At 39.7% G+C, this 19997-nt stretch overlaps 1 non-coding gene across 1 annotated transcript; it reads right to left on the bottom strand.

Annotated features, from left to right (window-relative positions):
• Nucleotides 1-15673: 15673 nt before the first annotated feature.
• On the bottom strand, nt 15674-15780 carry LOC127116741 (small nucleolar RNA R71). Its single transcript, XR_007801536.1, has one exon. It is a non-coding gene; the product is annotated as a small nucleolar RNA R71 (small nucleolar RNA).
• Nucleotides 15781-19997: the final 4217 nt, after the last annotated feature.

The following is a 19997-nucleotide window of genomic DNA, read 5'->3' as shown; positions in this document are numbered from 1 at the left end:
TATTTTATGGTGATTTTTCCAGAATTTGTGCACGTGTGGATTTTTAAATTGCCTAGGGTTTGTTCATGTGTGTCCAATTTGTGTATGCCTTGCCATTTTGCTTATGAAATGATGATGCTTAATTGGATGAGGCTGAAATTTTTTGTGCTTATTCTAGACACCTTGAGGAGCATTTTGATATTTGGTTTGTGATTTTTGAGTTTCTGGATTGTGAGATATGATTTTTTGAGTAGAGGTGTGACAATTTGTGTCACACCATTTCATGTCAACTTCTTGATTTTATTTGCCATGCCTATTGAACTTGAATTGAGCTGAATTTTTGCATGTTTCTACTTATGAGGGTTGAGAATGCTTGTGAATTTTCCTGGAGTTTTTTGGATGCATTTCCTATTTGATTGAGATTTTCTCCCATGTTAGACCAATTGTTGACTTCTTGTGAGACATGATTTTATTTGATTTGAGAAATTCTTGTTGTTAATTGGATGGACTTGAAATTTGGCATGTGTATTATAGACATCTTGAAGTTTGCCATGGCTTTGATTTCATTCATTTATCATGCTTGGTCTCTGTTTTATGATTGCTTGAAGTTGATACATGATTGGATGCCTTGTATAAGCTTGTTTGAATATGCTTTGACTTGATGAATTTAATTGACTTGCTTCCCTTGGTCCAAATGACTTGAAATTTGGTGTGTAGATCATTGAATCAGTGCTGTTTAGCCATGAATGTTTTGGTGATTTATTGAAATGTTTGTAAGTTGATTTGAATTGAATCATTCTGTTTGGTTGTATGAGCTTCAAATTGCATGCTTTGTACTCTTTGCTTCATGAAATGATGATGGTTGATGATATGAATGTGAAACCACTTGGGTTTGATTCTTATTTGATTGATCTTGACTTTTGATAAGTTTCATGTTCTATTTTGTTTTTTTGCTCTCATTTTGACCCTAGTCTTGTACTAGTGGTTTGTGCTCTCACATTTGAGCTTTGTTTCAGGTCAAAGGGCACAATTGCCATGCTTAATGATGCTTACTCAATTGGAGTTGACCTATTGATTGTTGATGACTAACTTTGGTTTATTTTGTAGGGTTTGAGACTTGTACCTTATGCCTTATGGCTTGCACCTTTGTGCATTGACTTTTGTTTGCTTATGTACAGTTGTACAGTTAACTGTTGACCTTTGCTGTTTGATTTCTGTTTGAGTTGAGTACTGATTATCTTGGATTGTTTTCAGGTACTTTAGTTGCTTTAGTTCCCTTGTGAACTTGCTCTTGCTTTGCTTGATAGCTTGAGCATTGAGGTATAACATCCTAACTCCATGTAGTATGGAAGACCTGGCCTGTTACTTGGCCGGGCACCTGTCTGAAGTCCTCCTTAAGAGGCAATGTTTGTGTTTGTTTACCTTTGTCCTTGTACATATCCAAAGACCTCCTAAGTGAAGAGGCATTGGCAGATACCAGGGATGTGCAATCCATCCCCTGCTATTCTGTGTGTCATCTGCTTTGCTCACACTACTGTGTTGATGCATTGCAGATACTAACCCAAGATCATTGTACATTGAGTTAGTCATATGTGTAGAAGGGTTCCCACCTTCTGAACCCACACATTCTTGTCTTAAGCTCTCCCTGGCCAGGGATAGGAGTTGTGAAGTCTCATCTTCACTTCCTATTTCATCTGCTTCACCCTAACTCTCAATGTTAGGGTTAAGAGCTAACATTACCCTGTTACAGTGGTTTGTTTGTCGAGGTTGATATGACCCCTCGACTAAAACCTACCCTTGATTGAGCCAACTGATTGCATATAGTGTGTGCTATTTGTGCTTGTGTGTTTGTGCTTTTTTTTGGTTTAGCTTGCTTCCAGTGCAAGTTAGGGTTAGTTTGGCTTGCTTCCTGTGCAAGTCATGTTTAGGATAGCTTGCTGCCTGTGCAAGTTAGATAGCAACCTTGAATTAGGGATGATTTGCATGATAACATCTAGGCTCGAGTCGTAGTCTCCCTAGTTGTGTCTCCCTTTGTTATCTGGTTAGGCTAGTCTTTTATCCCTGCGTAGGGGAACTACGTCGCCCTGATCCTCATACCAGATGAGGTACGTAGGCAGGAGATGAGCAGATCTCTCCGGGCGCCCGTCTTTGTTTTGTCTTTGTGTGTGTCAAGAGATGGATATAAGCCTGTAGCGGTGTATTCGTCGCTATACGATCTATTGGTTAGATCATAAGCAATGTAATACAAAGATTTCGAGTCGCCACCGCACTTTTATTTATCCAAAGGACTGGCTAAAAAGCGAACAAAAGCCTAAGAAGTTTTACGCGTAGAAAACTAATAAAAAGATCAGAGAGTCTGGGTAAGGGGTAAATTACGCAATGGGAAGGTGTTAGGCACCCACTACGTCCTAGGTACTCCTAGGGAGCCCTTTTCACACTTGTTGTAAAAGATTGTTATTTGTTATGACATAAGTATTGTGCAAACATGATTGGGATGGTGAGAAAAGAATATACAAGTTTTTATTGTGTTCGAACGGGTAAATCCGTTGCCTACGTACCTTCCATCAAAGGTAAGGATCAAAACGCCGTAGTTCGGCTAAAAGATTTCCAAAAGGTTTGTGAGTTCAATTTTAAACAAAAGCACCGAGGCTCTTCATTATCAATGGGAGAAAACTCGACCAAGACCACATCCACCATGCGAGGATAGCTTCGACGTACTAGAGGGGTTAACCCTGTTTTCAGTACGGAAGTCTTATAGTCGACTCACTAAGGATAAGGTGAGGTTTACATCAACCACAATGATAATTGAAACCTATGGCTAATGCATGAAAATATTAATAATGGACAAAGCCAAAACAATTGAATGAGTGAAGTTAATTGATTGTGATTGTGAAAGTAGGGTCAAAGTGTGATTAAGATTGATTCAAAAGAAGTATTATGAAAATGAGTTTGAAAAAGTCAAGGACTTGGGGTCCAGGTTTTTGATTTGAAAACATGAAGATGTTTGCACAATATCTATGTCAAGTTTGAAATCAAAGTGATGTGTGAAAAGGTTTAGGACCTAATGGGGATGAATGGATGAATATGGGTTGTAAAACTTCTTAAGTGGTTCACTTCTTGAGATCATATAGGGGATGATTCAAGTGTGTCCTTTGGAATGAGCAATAAATAATAATAATGTAAACAAACAAATGATACTGGATGCCACTCAATGGTCTTACTCCAATCTCACAAACAAAAGGGTGGATATCAGATACCAATAGATGGATTTACACCAATCTCCTAAAACAGAAATGGATATCAGAGGCCACTCAATGGTCTTACACTAATCTCCTCACAAAAGAAATGAAAGGTGGATACTGGGTGCCAATCTGTCTGGACTTATACCAATATCCAACATATGATCATAGGAAAGCAAATGCCACTTGCAGGGACTTACAGTTGCATCCTCACATACAACAAACAAAAGCATCAATATGGTCATAGGAAAACAAAAGCCAACTTGCAGGGACTTACAGTTGCATCCTCACATACAACAAAACAAAAGCATCAAACAAAGATAAGATGAGTGGCCAAGGTGATGGTCTTATACTCACTTCCATATCCTAGGAGCAATAGCCAATGGATGGTCTTACAATTGTCCTCAATGGGTAAATAGCAATGATAAGTCATAAAGACAAATGAGATGTTTATGCATTAATGAGCAATAAATGATGAGTGCACAAAGCATGCAGGCAAACATGTGTATATGAAGCAAGTGATCAAACAATGAAGTCAATCAGCACACACTATAACCAAACAAGGAGGCTCATACAAGAGGGTAAGGCACTGAGGCCAACTGGAATAGGGTTCATGGTGCTCTTAACCTTGCCATTGAGGGGCTAAGGTGAAGCAGATGAAATGGAAATGAGGGGTATGCCTCATTGCTCTTATCCCTGGTCAGGGAGAGCATTTGAATATCAGAAGGTGTGGGAGTTCAGAAAGTAGGAACTCTCTCCACAAGTTATTGACTCGATTGATCTTGGGTTTGAATCTCAATGCTACAACCATGTAATGGGAGCAAGGAGAAGACTCACAGAATAGTGGGAGATAGATTACATATCTCTTATATCCACCAATTGCCTTATTTGAAGGACTTTTCCTGCTTGGGACAAATATAAACACACACAAGCATTGCCTCTTAAGGAGGACTTCAGACAGTTGCCTGGCCAAGTAACAGGCCAGGTCTTCCAGACTACATGAAGATAAGAGGTGCATACCTCAAATGCAAATTGCTATAAAGCAAAGCAAAGCAAGTTCTTAAGAACTAAGCAACTAAGGGCACCTGAAATAATCAAAGAGGATCAGTACACAGCTCACAGTTGAAAACAAAAGGGAGTAGTGATTAACAGTCAACATAAACAAGTAAATGAGCAAAGCACAAAGCTCAAGGCTTGTGAGCCAAGCAACCTACAACACAAGCATGTTAGTTATGATAAACAAACAAGCTCAGACTCATTGCATAAGTTTCTTTGAAGCACTTGTGGCTTAACCTGAAACAAAAGCTTCAAACATAAGCAACAGGACCACTAGGACAAGCCTAGGGTCAAAAAGAGGGAAGAAAGTCAAAACAGCAAGTGATAGTCAACCAAATTCAAGTTTAAACATTTAAGAAGCAAACTCCATTGGTCTCACATGCATATCATTCATCATCATGGTTTCATAAGCAAAAGAAGTCAAAGCATGGCATTTGAAAGCTCATAGAAGTCAACAGAAAGACTTGAATCAAAAGCAAAGTCAAACAATTCCAAAAATCATCAAATAATTCATGCTCAATCACAATCCACAGAATGATGTGCATATCAAATTTCATCTCATTTGGACAAGTAGAAGATAGTCAATGAAAATCAGAAAGGCAAGGCAATTTTGAACATGCTCAAAGAAGTCAACCAATCATACATCAACTTGAGAAAATCATAAATCAGTGATGGCATATAAGAAATGAATGGGACTAAAACCATGGCAAATATTAAGATGTCTAGTAATCACATATCAAATTTCAAGTTCATCTAATAAAGTATGAGAATTTCACAAATGAAATGGCAACATGTGTCACAGAAAGTCAACATTTGACCAAACAGGGGACAAAAATCTCAATCAATTGGAAAATGTCATAAACAAATCCAAGAGAACCCACATGTAAACTAGACATACAAGAGTAGGTTCATGCAAAAATTCACATCAATTAGAGGTCAAGAAGCATGGTATCAAAAATCATGAAGTTGCATATCATGGGTGTGATACACATTGTCACACCCTAATTCAAAAATTCATAAGTCAACAACCAGATAAGATGAATGCATAAACTCTACACCAAAATCACCATGTGTGTGTCTAGTTTGTGCACAAAAAGTTTCAAGTCCATTGGATAATGCATGACTATTTCACAAGTGATTTGGCAAGGTGTACAAGAATTGGTCACATGTTACAAACCCTAATACCAAATAAAATCCACTCATCCAAAAAATCAGCAAAAATCATGATTAAAAAGTAGAGATCCAGATGAACACAATGCAAAAATTCCCATGAAGTTTGGATTAAAATTGAGAGCTCTATGATTTTTTAAAGATGTGTAACAAAAATGAAATAAAAATTGGAATGAAAAATGGTTTAATGGTTTAATGTGACCGAGTGGCAAACTTGTAATTCTTGCAGTCACTTATCAAAACGCGGTCGCTTAGGGCATGGAAATGGAATGTTTCTATTGGCCAGTTCAATGAAACAGTAACATGGCCATGCAAAAATGTTAAACGAAATTCTGGAAAAATGTTCTAGGGTTTTGGCAGCTACAGTGTCGTCTTCCTCAATCAACCAAAATCGTGCAAAATCAAATCACCCAGAAAATGAAAATGACCCCACCATTCAACTCATATAATCATGTACAAACACAAACCAACCCTAATTTCCACCAAATCGAGCTAGCAATGGAAGAACTAAGCAAAACATCATTCACATGTGAATCTTTAAAACAACATAACTTGCTAAATACTTGACCATTTTCAACCATTCAAAGCTCATAATGATCAGGGTAAAGAGATCTACACATTGCATACCATGATTTAGGAAATGAAGGAACTCGAAATCTTACCAAAACTGATGCACAGTGATGATTTGGATGTTATTTGGTGGTTCTGGTTCAAAACAGATGAGGTTCCAAGCTCCAAAAGGTGAATGGTTGAGATGCTTTGGCTCAGCAAGGCTTGAAAATGCCTAAATCGAACATTGCCATGGAAGTGTGCTTGGTGAAACAGACTCGAGAATGCTGTTCCAGCTGGTGTTTTATGCTTGGAAACAGCTCACAATGATGGTCAGATGATGAAACAACAAAGGGTAGCTCGAGTCCTTTTGAGTTTCTTAGCAAAGATTCAAAGATGAGGAAAATGAGGTTTTTTTGAGAGAGAGTTTTTCTGTCTTCAATTGATGGCTGCTAGGGTTTTGGTTGACAGAAAATAGGATATATATGTGCTGTTTAGTATTGGCTAAGCATGGTTAGTGGTAAATGAAAACAGAACTTTGCTAATGACAAGTTTTTGCTAATTGGTGGTTTTCACTTAAGTGGTGAGGTGTAGGGTGTTGGCTGCGAAATTGGTCTTTGTAGCAAGTCACAAATGACATTCCAAGTCATTCCCAATTGGCCAAAGTGTTTAAAAGTGGTTAAATCAAAATTTCACTTTTGCACCACACTTAAAATTAATTCAAGTAGGTTCAAAAATGCCATTTTGAATGGTGATGTTTTGATGCATGATGATGACATTTTTGGAAAGAGGGGATCAAATGTGACTTGTTGGAAAAAACCTCACCAAATTTGGCCAAATGGTTTGAGAGATATGGCCTTTTGAAGTTCAAGAATTTTTGAAAATGAATTGATCATAACTTGCTAACCACACATGGGAATTGAGTGTTCTTGGACTTTTTGGAAATGGGAGAACAAGATCTTCAACTTTCATGTTGGGCAAAAATTCATTTGAAGCTTGTATCATGATGCAAGTTTGGGATCAAGAAGTTTCCATTTTTGGCAGGTGAAAATTACAGGTCAAGTTTCTATTTTTGGCAATTTCCTGTTTGACTTCAAATTCTTCAATGATGATGTTTGACATGATATAGGAGGCCTATATGGACATGATTGAACTCTTCCAAACCAAATCCAACCATCAAATCACTGATTAAATGGACAGTTGACCAAGGTTGACTTCAGTTGACTTTGCTAGGGTTTTGCTTGACTGAACCATGTCCTGATGAGTTCCAAGCCCTAACCACTTGATATCTTGGTTCAAAATGATGTCACAAGTTGTATGAACTCTTGATGAAGGATCATGGTGCCCAAATTCTTCAAGAATGGCCACCATCTATTGCTTAGTGCCTGATTTGACTGATTTGACCTAATTGCTTCATCTGCAAGAAACAAGGCTAGATGATAATATTTTTGTACTTTTTGGTTAGTAGATAGATGAAAAGAAATGATATACAAATGCAACACATGCTTGGTGATCAAGAATCACACTCACAAGATAAACCACCCACTAGGAGGGAAGCAGAGGTATGCAATGATCCTTGAGGCAATGATATGAGATGATATGGGCCATGAGGGATCTTAGGGCCAAAATTGGGGTCTTACAGATGCCCCTATTTAAGGTCATTCTAGCCGGAGAAGTGAAGTTTAGAAATCTTCATCTTGACGCGGTAGAATGAGCTTAAATAACAATAATGAGACAAATTTTGGTCCCTGAGAGACCTCATGATGCACAATGTATGTATGCAAAAGACACAAATTCTGTGGGGAATATGATCCACACAGAAGAAAAAACGATCCATCGGAGTAATACACTCACCAGGAACAGAGACTCTGACAAGACTCTTATTGGGGATAATAAAAGAAAAGGAAATGCGTGAGCAGGGCACGACTTCAAGTTGGGGGGAAAAACAAAACTGACACGGCGTGAACATGGCACGACTCTGATTAGGGTAAAAGAAATCAGACTAGGGACTTCACTGAGAAGTGAAGGACTCAGACTGGGGAATAAGAGAATTCCAAAGGAAAATAAATCCATTGGAGAGACACAAGCTGACTCCTGGGGAGAAGCAAAAGGAAACTTCACTGAGGAAGCACCAAAGAATGAGGTGTTACCGGTATAAGGGCAACAAACTCAGGAAGAATGAATATCTAAGACCGGTATAAGGGTGAGAGATATCAATCAACCAACATCTAAGAAAGACCTGGAAAAGGTACAAAAAACTCAGGGAAATCTGACTCCACAAGGGACCGAGGTCATAATAGGGAGCAGAAAGGAAGGAACACCAGGGATACCGGGTTGTAGGTATGTAACAGGTGACCGACCACAGACGTGAATTGGTGTGTGTTCCAAAACACTCATCATCCTGAAGAGAGAGAAAGCAAACTTGTTTATAGGACGGATATTTGATTCTGTAAAGAATGCAAATCTTACTCAGTTGGGGAAACAAACAAAGTGTTTGACAAAAGAGTGCATGAGATATATTATCTATAGTCGTCAAAACGTAGATAATGTACTCGCATGGAAAATTATCCTGAACCGGGTTGTAGGTTGTTTATAGGATAAGATCCGAAAACGTGAATTGGTTTGTGTTCCAAGACACTCATCACCCTGAAGAAAGCTAGAACAGCAGACTTGTTTATAGGATGGACATTCGATTCCACAGGGAATACGAACCTTACTCTGCGGAGAAAAACAATCAAAAGATTGACTCAAGAGCGAACGAGATATAATATCCATTGCCGTCAGAACGTGGATAGAATACTCACATGGAAGATTATCCTGAACCGGGTTGTAGGTTGTTTATAGGATAAAAATCTGACAACGTGAATTGGTTTGTGTTCCAAGACACTCCTCACCCTGAAGAAAGCTAGAACAGCCAACTTGTTTATAGGATGGATATCCGATTCTACAAAGAATACGAATCTTGCTCAGCTGGGGAAAATCAACAAAGGATTCCAACTAAAGAGCGCATGAGATATAATATTCATAGCCGTCAAAACGTGAATAATATACTCGGGAAGGAAAAGACACCAGAGATACTGAAGTATGTAATAGGTGACTAACCAAAAAGAGAAGACAATCGATACCAAGCGTCCGGGTAAACGAAAGACAACTCAGAGGGATAAATTGCAAGCGACCGGCAATTATCCGACAACAAAAATATTCGACTCCGCAAAAGGGAAATAACGAATCTTACTCGATCACAAAAGGCTTCGACTGAAGAGTGCATGAGATATATTATTCATAGCCGTCAAAACGTGAATAATAACCTCGCATGGAAAATTATCCTTAACCGGGTTGTAGGTTGTTTATAGGATAAAAATCCAAAAAGAAAGGCATCGGGATACCAGATTAGGTATATAATGATGACCAATCAAAAGGAGCAACAGACATTACCAACAGGAGGGTAAATGAAAGGCGATTTGATGAGGATGCATTGATGAAAATCAATGATCCGGGGAACACAATCACTGACAAAAGGTGAAAGGACCCGCTGGGGATAAAATTGCTAGCGTACGACAATTATCCCCAAAAGACCTGCTGGGGATATAAGTGCTGATCTGAGCAACTCATCCAAGCAAAAGGAAAATCAACATCAAGAACTAGATGGAGATAACCACAAAGAGGGAATTGTCATCGGTTGGGATGAACAACAAAGTCACCTCTGCTAGTGGAGAAAATGGGGTTTACAACTACCGGTTTGTAGGTAGAAAACCACAAAGATAGGACTTACGACTGCTGGTTTGTAGGCAGAAGGCCAAACTCTGGTGGGGATAACCACAAAATTAGGGTTTACATCTACCGGTTATGAGGTAGGAGACCAAAAAACTCTGCGTGGGATAGAACAAATCACAAATCCGCACGAGAAACCAAAATAAGGTTTATAACAAACCGCAAACTGCTGGAGAGCAGGAAAATAGGATTTACGACTACCGTTTATGAGGTAGAAAACCAACAACTCTGGCTGGGGAATAAAAGGTGTATAACCACAAATTCTGCCAAGAAAGCCAGGAAACATAGGACTTACAACTACCGGTTTGAGGGTAGAGGCCCGAAATACTCCACTGGGGAACAACCCACTGGGAAGCACAAGACATTTGACAAATAGCCAATTCGGGAATAATCCGAAAGGACAGACTGAATCAAGACATGTCCTAATGAGGATGTAGCTCAAAATAGGAAAATCCATCCCAATATATGTGTTGGGAGGAAACGGAAGAAACCGTCATCCACGAGGATATATCTCAGTGGGGAACTGCAGAAGGAAAGATTTATACTTTTTCTGCTTATGGGGTTGACTCTATATGGAGAGATTTTACACCCGACATCTGCTAGGGGAGATCTGTAAAGAGATCATAGCAGGAGACACAATAATCAATTAGATATATGGCAAAAAAATGCAACATGAATGTCCGAATGTTTATGAATATGCATGAATATGCGTGATTTATGTTTGATGAATGCTGACAAAACAGACAGTTCTAACACAAACCGGTCCAGGAATCAAACGCCCGGTATTATACTTCCAGGGGAAAACCAACTGGAAAGTCAATTCTGCAAAAATCTACATGCTGTAGAGCAAAAATCTGCAAGTAGTGCTGCGGAGAGCAGAGAATCAGAGATATCAGGGTATACCAAACCTCTGAGTGCTGGATCAGCAAACAACCCAATCTAGGGTATAGAAAGTCACAACGGGCAAGAAAGCCACCAAGACGAATCTGTCGGGGAACAAGAGAAAATCTCGAAGATCCACAGGGGATCTCAGCATTAACTGAGACACAAAAAGTTCTGCAACTCCTAACAAATTCGGGGAATAACCCACTGAAGGAGGATAACATCATCCAAGTAGAATCTCAATGTATAAGCAAATCTACTGGGGAAAACTGCTGCTGGAGGAAACTGAGTTTTCAACAATAATGCTTGCAACTATGCTGGGGAACAACCCCATCACAAGATTTTGAGAAAGAGGATACAACCAAACCAGGAATGTGAACCGAATGTCTTACCTGTTGGAGATTGTGCCACCCTTGGGAGAGCACTGAGATGTTCTTGAGTATCTTTTCAATATTGTGAATGTTCACTTTGTTTAAACAACGAATTTTGAAAAAATTGACTTGTTTGAGAACAATGATATTTTGTCAATTAAAACATGCAAAACATTTGTTGAATTGAAACAAATAAGAGTGCAAATAATTGGATAAAAAGCTCAAATTCATTTGATGGAATGGTAGCCTGCAAATGGCAAGACTCCATAGATTTGTACAAATTTGAAATCAGTGATATATATTGGAAGAGGGCTACATTGAACATAATGATCCTTTCTCTACCAATTGGAATCTCAATGTATTCGAAGCTTCAGTTTGACTACGAATCGAGAATCTTCTGACGAAATGACGACTGATGACCAGAAAGTCTTGTCAGGATGCAGTTACTTGCCAAATCCCTGATTTTTGCCTAAATTGCCCCAGGGTGAGGTACTCAATCTAGCGGGATGCAAATATATCCGTTTTTTTCAAGTCTCTAATTTTTGCCTGGATTACTCTTGCGGGTTCTCCACCGAGACGCTCATTTTTGCCTAAGCCGCCCTTTCGGGTTTTCAACTTAGCGAGCTATTCTGTTTTTGATATTTGCATATACTTTTTTTTCTAGGCAAAGTATTTCTTGACTGCATCTGAATTCACAGGACGAGTGAAATCCTCCCCATCCGTTGTTGTAAGCATCAAAGCTCCGCCTGAAAAGGCTCTCTTAACAACATATGGACCTTCGTAGTTCGGAGTCCACTTGCCCCTGGAATCGGGCGCGAAAGACAAGACTTTCTTGAGCACGAGGTCACCTTCTCGGAACATGCGAGGCTTGACCTTCTTGTCGAATGCTTTCTTCATTCTCTGTTGATATAACTGACCATGGCACATGGCAGTTAAACGCTTCTCTTCAATCAAATTCAGTTGGTCATAACGACTCTGAACCCATTCAGCATCAGTCAACTTGGCTTCCATCAAGACTCGCATTGATGGGATCTCCACCTCTACTGGGAGAACAGCTTCCATGCCATAAACAAGAGAGAAAGGGGTTGCCCATGTTGAAGTGCGTACAGACGTACGATATCCATGCAAAGCAAATGGCAGCATCTCGTGCCAATCTTTGTACGTAACAGTCATCTTCTGGATAATCCTCTTGATATTCTTATTGGCAGCTTCAACAGCCCCATTCATCTTAGGTCTGTAGGGAGAGGAATTATGGTGTGCAATCTTGAATTCAGCGCACAACTCATCCATCATCTTGTTGTTCAGATTAGATCCATTATCAGTAATGATCCTCTCTGGCACACCATAACGGCAAATCAGCTGGTTCTTGATAAACTTCACAACCACCTGTCTGGTTACATTCGCGTACGAAGCGGCTTCAACCCATTTGGTGAAGTAATCAATTGCTACGAGAATAAACCTGTGTCCATTGGACGCCTTCGGCTCAATCATGCCGATCATGTCGATTTCCCACATAGAGAAAGGTCATGGTGATGAAATCACATTCAGGAGTGTCGGAGGAATATGAATCTTATCCGCATAAATTTGACACTTGTGACATTTCTTCACATACTTGCAACAGTCAGACTCCATTGTCAGCCAATAGTAGCCTGCTCTCAACATCTTCTTAGCCATGGCATGTCCATTGGAATGAGTACCAAATGAACCCTCATGGACCTCAGTCATCAATAGGTTTGCTTCGTGTCTATCCACGCATCTGAGCAAAACCATATCAAAATTTCTTTTATACAGCACTTCACCACTGAGGTAGAAACTGCCTGACAACCTTCTCAAAGTTTTCCTATCTTTCACAGATGCCCCAGGCGGGTAAACCTGGTTCTGGAGGAAATTCTTGATATCAAAATACCAAGGCTTGTCATCTTTCACTTCTTCGATTGCAAATATGTGAGTTGGTCTGTCCAAGCGCATCACAGTAATATTGGGGACATCATTCCACCGTCTGACCACGATCATGGAAGCAAGCGTTGCAAGAGCATCTGCCATCCGATTATCCTCTCGAGGAATGTGATAAAATTCAACTTCTGTGAAGAAAGTTGAAATTCTCCTTGCATAATCTTTGTATGGAATGAGACCAGGTTGATTCGTCTCCCATTCTCCCTTGATTTGATTGACAACCAGGGCCGAATCACCATAGACATCGAGGTATTTGATTCTCAAATCAATGCATTCTTCAAGTCCCATAATACAGGCTTCGTACTCAGCCATATTATTCGTGCATTTGAAAGTTAGCCTTGCTGTAAACGGAATGTGTGAACCTTGAGGATTAATGATTACTGCCCCAATTCCATTTCCATATTGATTAACAGCGCCATCGAACACCATCATCCATCTGGAACCAGGTTCCGGACCTTCATCAAGTGTAGGCTCATCGCAATCTTTCATCTTCAAATACAGAATTTCCTCGTCAGGGAAGTCGTACTGAACAGGCTGATGATCTTCAATCGGCTGGTGCGTGATCACACTAAAATTCACCGTATTTCTGACTCCGATTTCGCATGCATTCTTAGCTTTTATTGTTGTTTTGCTTTGTTATTTCTTTGTTTTCTTATGTTTTCAGGTTTTTATAATAATCGGAGCTTGAATCGGGAAAAGGAGCGAAAAAGGAGTGAAAACGGGCGAAAACCTAGAAATTCAGCGTTTTGCACTTACGGCACCCACCGTGGCGGGCGCCATGGGGTTAGCCATGACGTGGCCACGTCTCAAGACCACTCCTCAACCGCCAAGACCCACGATCCCCACTCCATCATCCCCTGTAGGGACCATGGCGGGCGCCATAGGCCTGTGGCGGGCGCCACAAGGCCAAAATCAGTAACCTCCACTTTTTAGTGGAGGGGCGTCCCTGTCATTTCATGCTTTCAGTTTTTACTATAAATAGGACCTTAGATTTTCGTTTTTCTTCATCCAGAATTAGAATTCTCTAGGCATATATCAGTTATAAAGCAGTTGCCATTCCACATCGGGGTGCCTCTGCAATCGAGTGATCGAGTCTGTAATCTGTCTGTGGTTCGAGTTTTGGAGCACTCTGGAGGAAGTTAATCCTGCCGCCATTTTAATTCAAGTTCGTATTTTACTTTTATTTATTTCCTGCACTCGCACATTTACGTTGTTTATTTCCTGCACTCGCACTTTACTTTGTTTATTTCCTGCACTCGCACATTTACGTTGTTTATTTCCTGCACTCGCACATTTACGTTGTTTATTTCCTGCACTCGCACATTTACGTTGTTTATTTCCTGCACTCGCACTTTACTTTGTTTATTATCCGCACTCGCTTTAAATTACTTTTATGAAAAACTATAAAAAGAATATTTACTTTATCATGTCTAACTAATTCTATAAAGGTTAGAATGTGAGGATCGTAATTAAACCAGTAATCAGTGTAATTGTTCGTGGAAACACCTAAGGGCTATTTTATCTTTCAATTCAAGTAATTGTTTTTAACTATTTCAAAAACAGCCAAAAGCACTTTGTCTAGTTTATTAGGAGATTTTAGATTAAAAAGAAAAGAGATTTTAAAACGATTTTCGGACGCGTTAGGAAGTTTAAACTCTGGTTCGTAAGAACCTCTTTTTGCTAAGAAGTCCAGGTTAAAATACTTTTCAACTTAGTTAAGATACTATATTTCTTAAAAATAGGTTTACTACTCTAACGCAGTACGCACCTTTTTATCCGTGACAATAGGAGGGGTTGATTAGAGAGTACAACTCGGTTCTGAATACGCGAAAGCGACAGTTCCTGTTAAATTAGTTCTTTTCAAAGGAGAAAACATTGCCCATAAGTAGTTCCACTAACAAGTACTGGATTATCATTGATTGCGTGAATTACATTCGAGCCTGTCTTTATTTATTATTTAAAATTATAATTTTATTTACCATTGCACCCTTATTAAAACCCTTAAAAATAGTTGCCTTAGATACACACCATAACAACAGGTTTGATAGATTGACACTTGGTCTCTGTGGATTCGATAATCTTTTATATTACTTTGACGTGATTCGTACACTTGCGAAAAACACGCATCAAGTTTTTGGCGCCGTTGCCGGGGACCAATTTCGTCAAATTTCATTACCCTGTAGTTATACCGTTTAGACTAAGGTTGTTACCCACCGGTCAATGCGAAAGACTCGCAGTGCCGGAAGTTTAGTAGACCCTCTAGCTGAACCTGAACGTTACGCTCGCGCACGTTTATTTTTCCATAGGAATAGGATAGCTATGGCCGAAGAACAAAACCGAAGACCTCTTAAGGACTTCGCCCAACCATCAAACGAGGAACCTAGTTCCAGTATAGTAAACCCCGTTATCCCAGCCAATAATTTTGAACTTAAACCATCCCTGCTGCAATTAGTGCAACAGAGACAATTCTCAGGTCTCGCTACTGATAACCCAAACCAACATTTAAAAAACTTTCTTCAGTTAGCAGACACCTTTAAAACCAATGGAGCTTCTCCTGAGGCGATACGCTTAAGATTATTTCCCTTTTCCCTCAGAGATAAAGCTCTATCATGGTTAGATTCCCTTCCACCCAATTCAATAACAACTTGGGATGACCTTAGGAAAGTTTTTCTTGCTAGATATTTTCCCCCAAGTAAGACCGCTCTTCTTCGAAACCTTATAACTAGATTTACCCAACTCCAAGGAGAGTCGTTGTTCGAAGCCTGGGAGAGATATAAAGAACTATTAAGAGCATGCCCACACCATGGCTTAGAGAATTGGCTAATCATCCAAACCTTCTATAATGGACTTCATTATAACACTAAGATGACCATCGACGCTGCCGCTGGTGGCGCACTGATGAATAAACCTTACCCTGAAGCTAGTGCCCTTATCGAGGATATGGCCCAAAACCATCAATCATGGGGAGTAGAACGAGCGACAGTGGAAAAGAAGGAAGCCCAAGGAGGAATACATGAGCTAAGCTCTATAGACATGATGCAGGCTAAAATGGACGCGTTGGCCCTTAGAGTCGAACATATGTGTACAACTCCGAATACTGTAGCCGCAGTTTCGCCGAATTGTGAGATATGTGGAACGCAAGGACACCAATCCGCCGAATGCAATCTGTTAAATGAAACCAACACTGAGCAAGTGAACTATACCCAAGGGAACCCATTTTCTAACACATATAACCCTGGATGGAGGAATCACCCAAACTTCTCCTACAAAAATAATAACCCTATTCAAAATACCGCACCTCCGAGACAACAAGGTTACCAAGCCCCTAGAACAAATCAACCTATGCAACCTGTACCGCCAAACCCGAGCTTTGAAGAAATTGTAAAAGATTTCATCGTTGCTCAAAAACAGAAAAACAAAGAGTTCATGAACCAAAGCGTCCATGTTAACGAACTAATTACCCAGTTAGGAACCAAGGTTGATCAAATCATTACTCATAATAAGATGCTTGAAACCCAGATCTCTCAGGTAGCGTTAAACCAAGCCCCACAGACTACCCCTGGAGGACAGTTCCCTGGACAACCTCAACAAAACCCGAAAGGGCAAGCTAATGCCATTACTCTACGAAGTGGAACCGCTTATAAGGAGCCTTTAAACCCTAGATTAAGTGAGCCTGAAACTTCTAAGAGGAGTGAGGAAAAGGAACCAGAGAAGCCTGAAACCCCGGAAAGTCAAGAAAAAGGAGAAGAACCTAAAAATAAAACCTATGTACCACCACCGCCATACAAACCACCAATACCATACCCTCAAAGATTAAAGAAAACCCAAATCGATAATCAATATCAAAAATTCGTTAAGGTTATAGAAAAACTTCACGTAGAAATCCCCTTTACAGAAGCCATCACCCAAATACCTTCTTATGCTAAGTTTCTCAAAGACATACTTACGAATAAACGTAGACTTGAAGATCCGAAACCCGTGGAATGTAATTCTATTTCCGAAGATAGGTTAGCAAAGAAAGATAAAGATCCCGGAAATTTTTCCATTCCTTGTATTTTAGGGAATCATGTCATCGAAAAAGCTTTTCTAGACTTAGGAGCTAGTGTGAGCTTAATGCCTTTAGCAGTTTGTGAGAGATTAAACTTAGGAGAATTACAACCTACTAAGATGTCGCTTCAATTAGCCGATAGATCCGTTAAATACCCTATAGGCATACTTGAAGACGTCCCTGTTAGGGTGGGTCAGTTGTTTATACCTACTGATTTTGTTGTCATGGACATTAAAGAAGATGACGACATACCAATCCTCCTAGGTAGACCGTTCTTATCGACTGCTGAAGCCGTAATAGATGTTAAAAAAGGAAAACTAACTTTTGAGGTAGGTGAGGAGAAGATAGAATTTATATTGTCAAAATTTCTTATGGCACCTGTGATAGGAGATTCTTGTTATGCCTTAGATATCATCGAAGAATGCATTAGGGAATTAGAACAAGAAGAAGAAAATAAATCTATAAAATTGCCATCAACCCTTATTTTGGAAGATGACAATTATAAAACACCCTACATTGATGATAACCTTCACGAATGTTTATCTCTTACCCCAGATCCTATGCCTTGCCCTATGAAACCGACCGTAAAACTTAAGGAACTGCCTAAAAACCTGAGATATGAATTTCTGGATGAAGATATGAATCGTCCAGTTATAGTCAGTGCTACCTTAAACCAAAAAGAAACCGATCAATTATTAGAAGTTTTACGTAGGTACCCCTCAGCCTTAGGATATAAGATCTCTGATCTAAAAGGAATAAGCCCATCCGTATGCATGCATCGGATTTTGCTTGAAGAAGATTCAAAACCTTCCAGAGAACACCAACGTAGAATAAATCCTATAATGAGTGCGGTAGTTAAGACTGAAGTTCTTAAGTTACTAGAGGCAGGTATAATATATCAGATCTCGGACAGTAAATGGGTGAGTCCTGTGCATGTAGTACCCAAAAAGGGAGGCATCACAGTCGTGCAAAACGAGAAGGGCGAACCTGTAGCAAAAAGAACCGATGGAGGTTGGCGTATGTGCATAGATTATAGAAAATTAAATAAAGCAACTAGGAAGGACCATTTCCCATTACCATTCATAGATCAAATGTTGGAGCGCCTAGCCAGACACTCTTACTTTTGTTATTTAGATGGATATTCAGGATTCTTCCAAATACCTATTCACCCCGAAGATCAAGAAAAAACTACCTTTACATGCCCAGTTGGAACTTTTGCCTATAGAAGAATGCCTTTTGGACTTTGTAATGCTCCTGCAACTTTCCAACGCTGCATGATGTCTATCTTTGCTGATTATTTAGATGGAATTATGGAAGTATTTATGGACGATTTCTCAGTTTGTGGATCAGATTTCAAAAATTGTCTTGTCAACCTTGAGAAAATCCTGGAGAGATGTGTGGAGGTAAACCTTGTGCTAAATTGGGAAAAATGTCATTTCATGGTCACCGAAGGGATTGTTTTAGGACATATAGTTTCCGAAAAAGGTATAGAGGTAGATAAAGCAAAAATAGAAGTCATAGAGAATCTAAAACCGCCGAAGACTATCAGGGAGATAAGAAGTTTTCTTGGACATGCCGGATTTTACCGACGTTTCATCAAAGATTTCTCCAAAATAACAAAGCCCTTAACTGGTCTTTTAATGAAAGATGCTGAATTTATCTTCGATGAAAAATGTACTGAAGCATTTAATCTTCTGAAGGAAGCTCTGACTTCAGCACCTATAATGAAACCCCCTGATTGGTCAGAACCGTTTGAGATAATGTGTGACGCCAGTGATTACGCTGTTGGAGCCGTTCTAGGTCAGAGAAAAGATAAGAAGTTACATGTGATTTATTATGCCAGTAGAACCCTAGACGCTGCACAGCTCAATTACGCAACAACCGAAAAAGAGCTCCTAGCTGTAGTTTTTGCAATAGACAAATTTAGATCTTATCTAGTAGGAGCCAAGATTATAGTTTATACCGACCATGCTGCCATTCGTTACTTACTAAGCAAAAAGGATGCCAAGCCTAGGTTACTTCGATGGATTCTATTACTGCAAGAGTTTGATTTGGATATCCGTGATAAGAAAGGCACTGATAATGTGGTAGCTGATCACCTATCTAGGCTAGAATACCTGAAACCTGATCCAGTTCCCATAAATGACGATTTTGCCTATGATAGACTGATAGCCCAACTAGAAAACATTGAAGAAGATAACCCAGACCCTCATGAGCATTTTCAAAAATCCTTAGCCATAAGTGATGTACCTTGGTATGCAGACTTTGTTAATTATCTAGCCGCTGACATCATACCCCCTGATCTAAACTACCACCGGAAGAAGAAGTTCTATAGTGATGTGAGAAACTTCTATTGGGACGAACCATTTCTTTTCAAGAGAAGTAAAGATGGCATTTTCCGCCGTTGTGTCCCAGAAGAAGAGGTAAATAATATAATTGAGCATTGTCACTCTGCACCCTATGGTGGACATGCAAGCACATCTAAGACCTACGCCAAGATTCTTCAAGCTGGCCTATTCTGGCCTACTATGTGGCGTGATGTCCATGCTTTCATTGTCAAGTGTGATAGATGCCAACGCACAGGAAATATTTCAAGACGTAATGAAATGCCGTTAAGAAATATCCAAGAAGTAGAACTCTTCGACGTATGGGGTATAGACTTTATGGGACCGTTCCCACCATCTTTTGGAAATCAGTACATCTTAGTAGCTGTTGACTACGTATCTAAATGGATTGAAGCTATCGCCGCACCCACAAACGACACCAGAGTAGTCATCAAATTATTCAAAAATTATATATTTCCCAGGTTTGGAACACCCCGTTTAGTCATAAGCGATGGAGGATCGCACTTCATATCGAGAATATTTGATAAACTTTTAAGCAAGTATGGAGTTAAGCATAGAGTAGCAACACCATACCACCCACAGACCAATGGACAAGTGGAAGTATCTAATAGGGAGATAAAACAAATCCTCGAGA

This window comes from Lathyrus oleraceus, chromosome 1, assembly GCF_024323335.1.
Source record: "Lathyrus oleraceus cultivar Zhongwan6 chromosome 1, CAAS_Psat_ZW6_1.0, whole genome shotgun sequence".
NCBI lineage: Eukaryota > Viridiplantae > Streptophyta > Magnoliopsida > Fabales > Fabaceae > Lathyrus > Lathyrus oleraceus.
The sequence above is the reverse complement of the archived record's forward strand: the minus strand, read 5'-3'. Positions and strand labels throughout refer to the sequence as shown.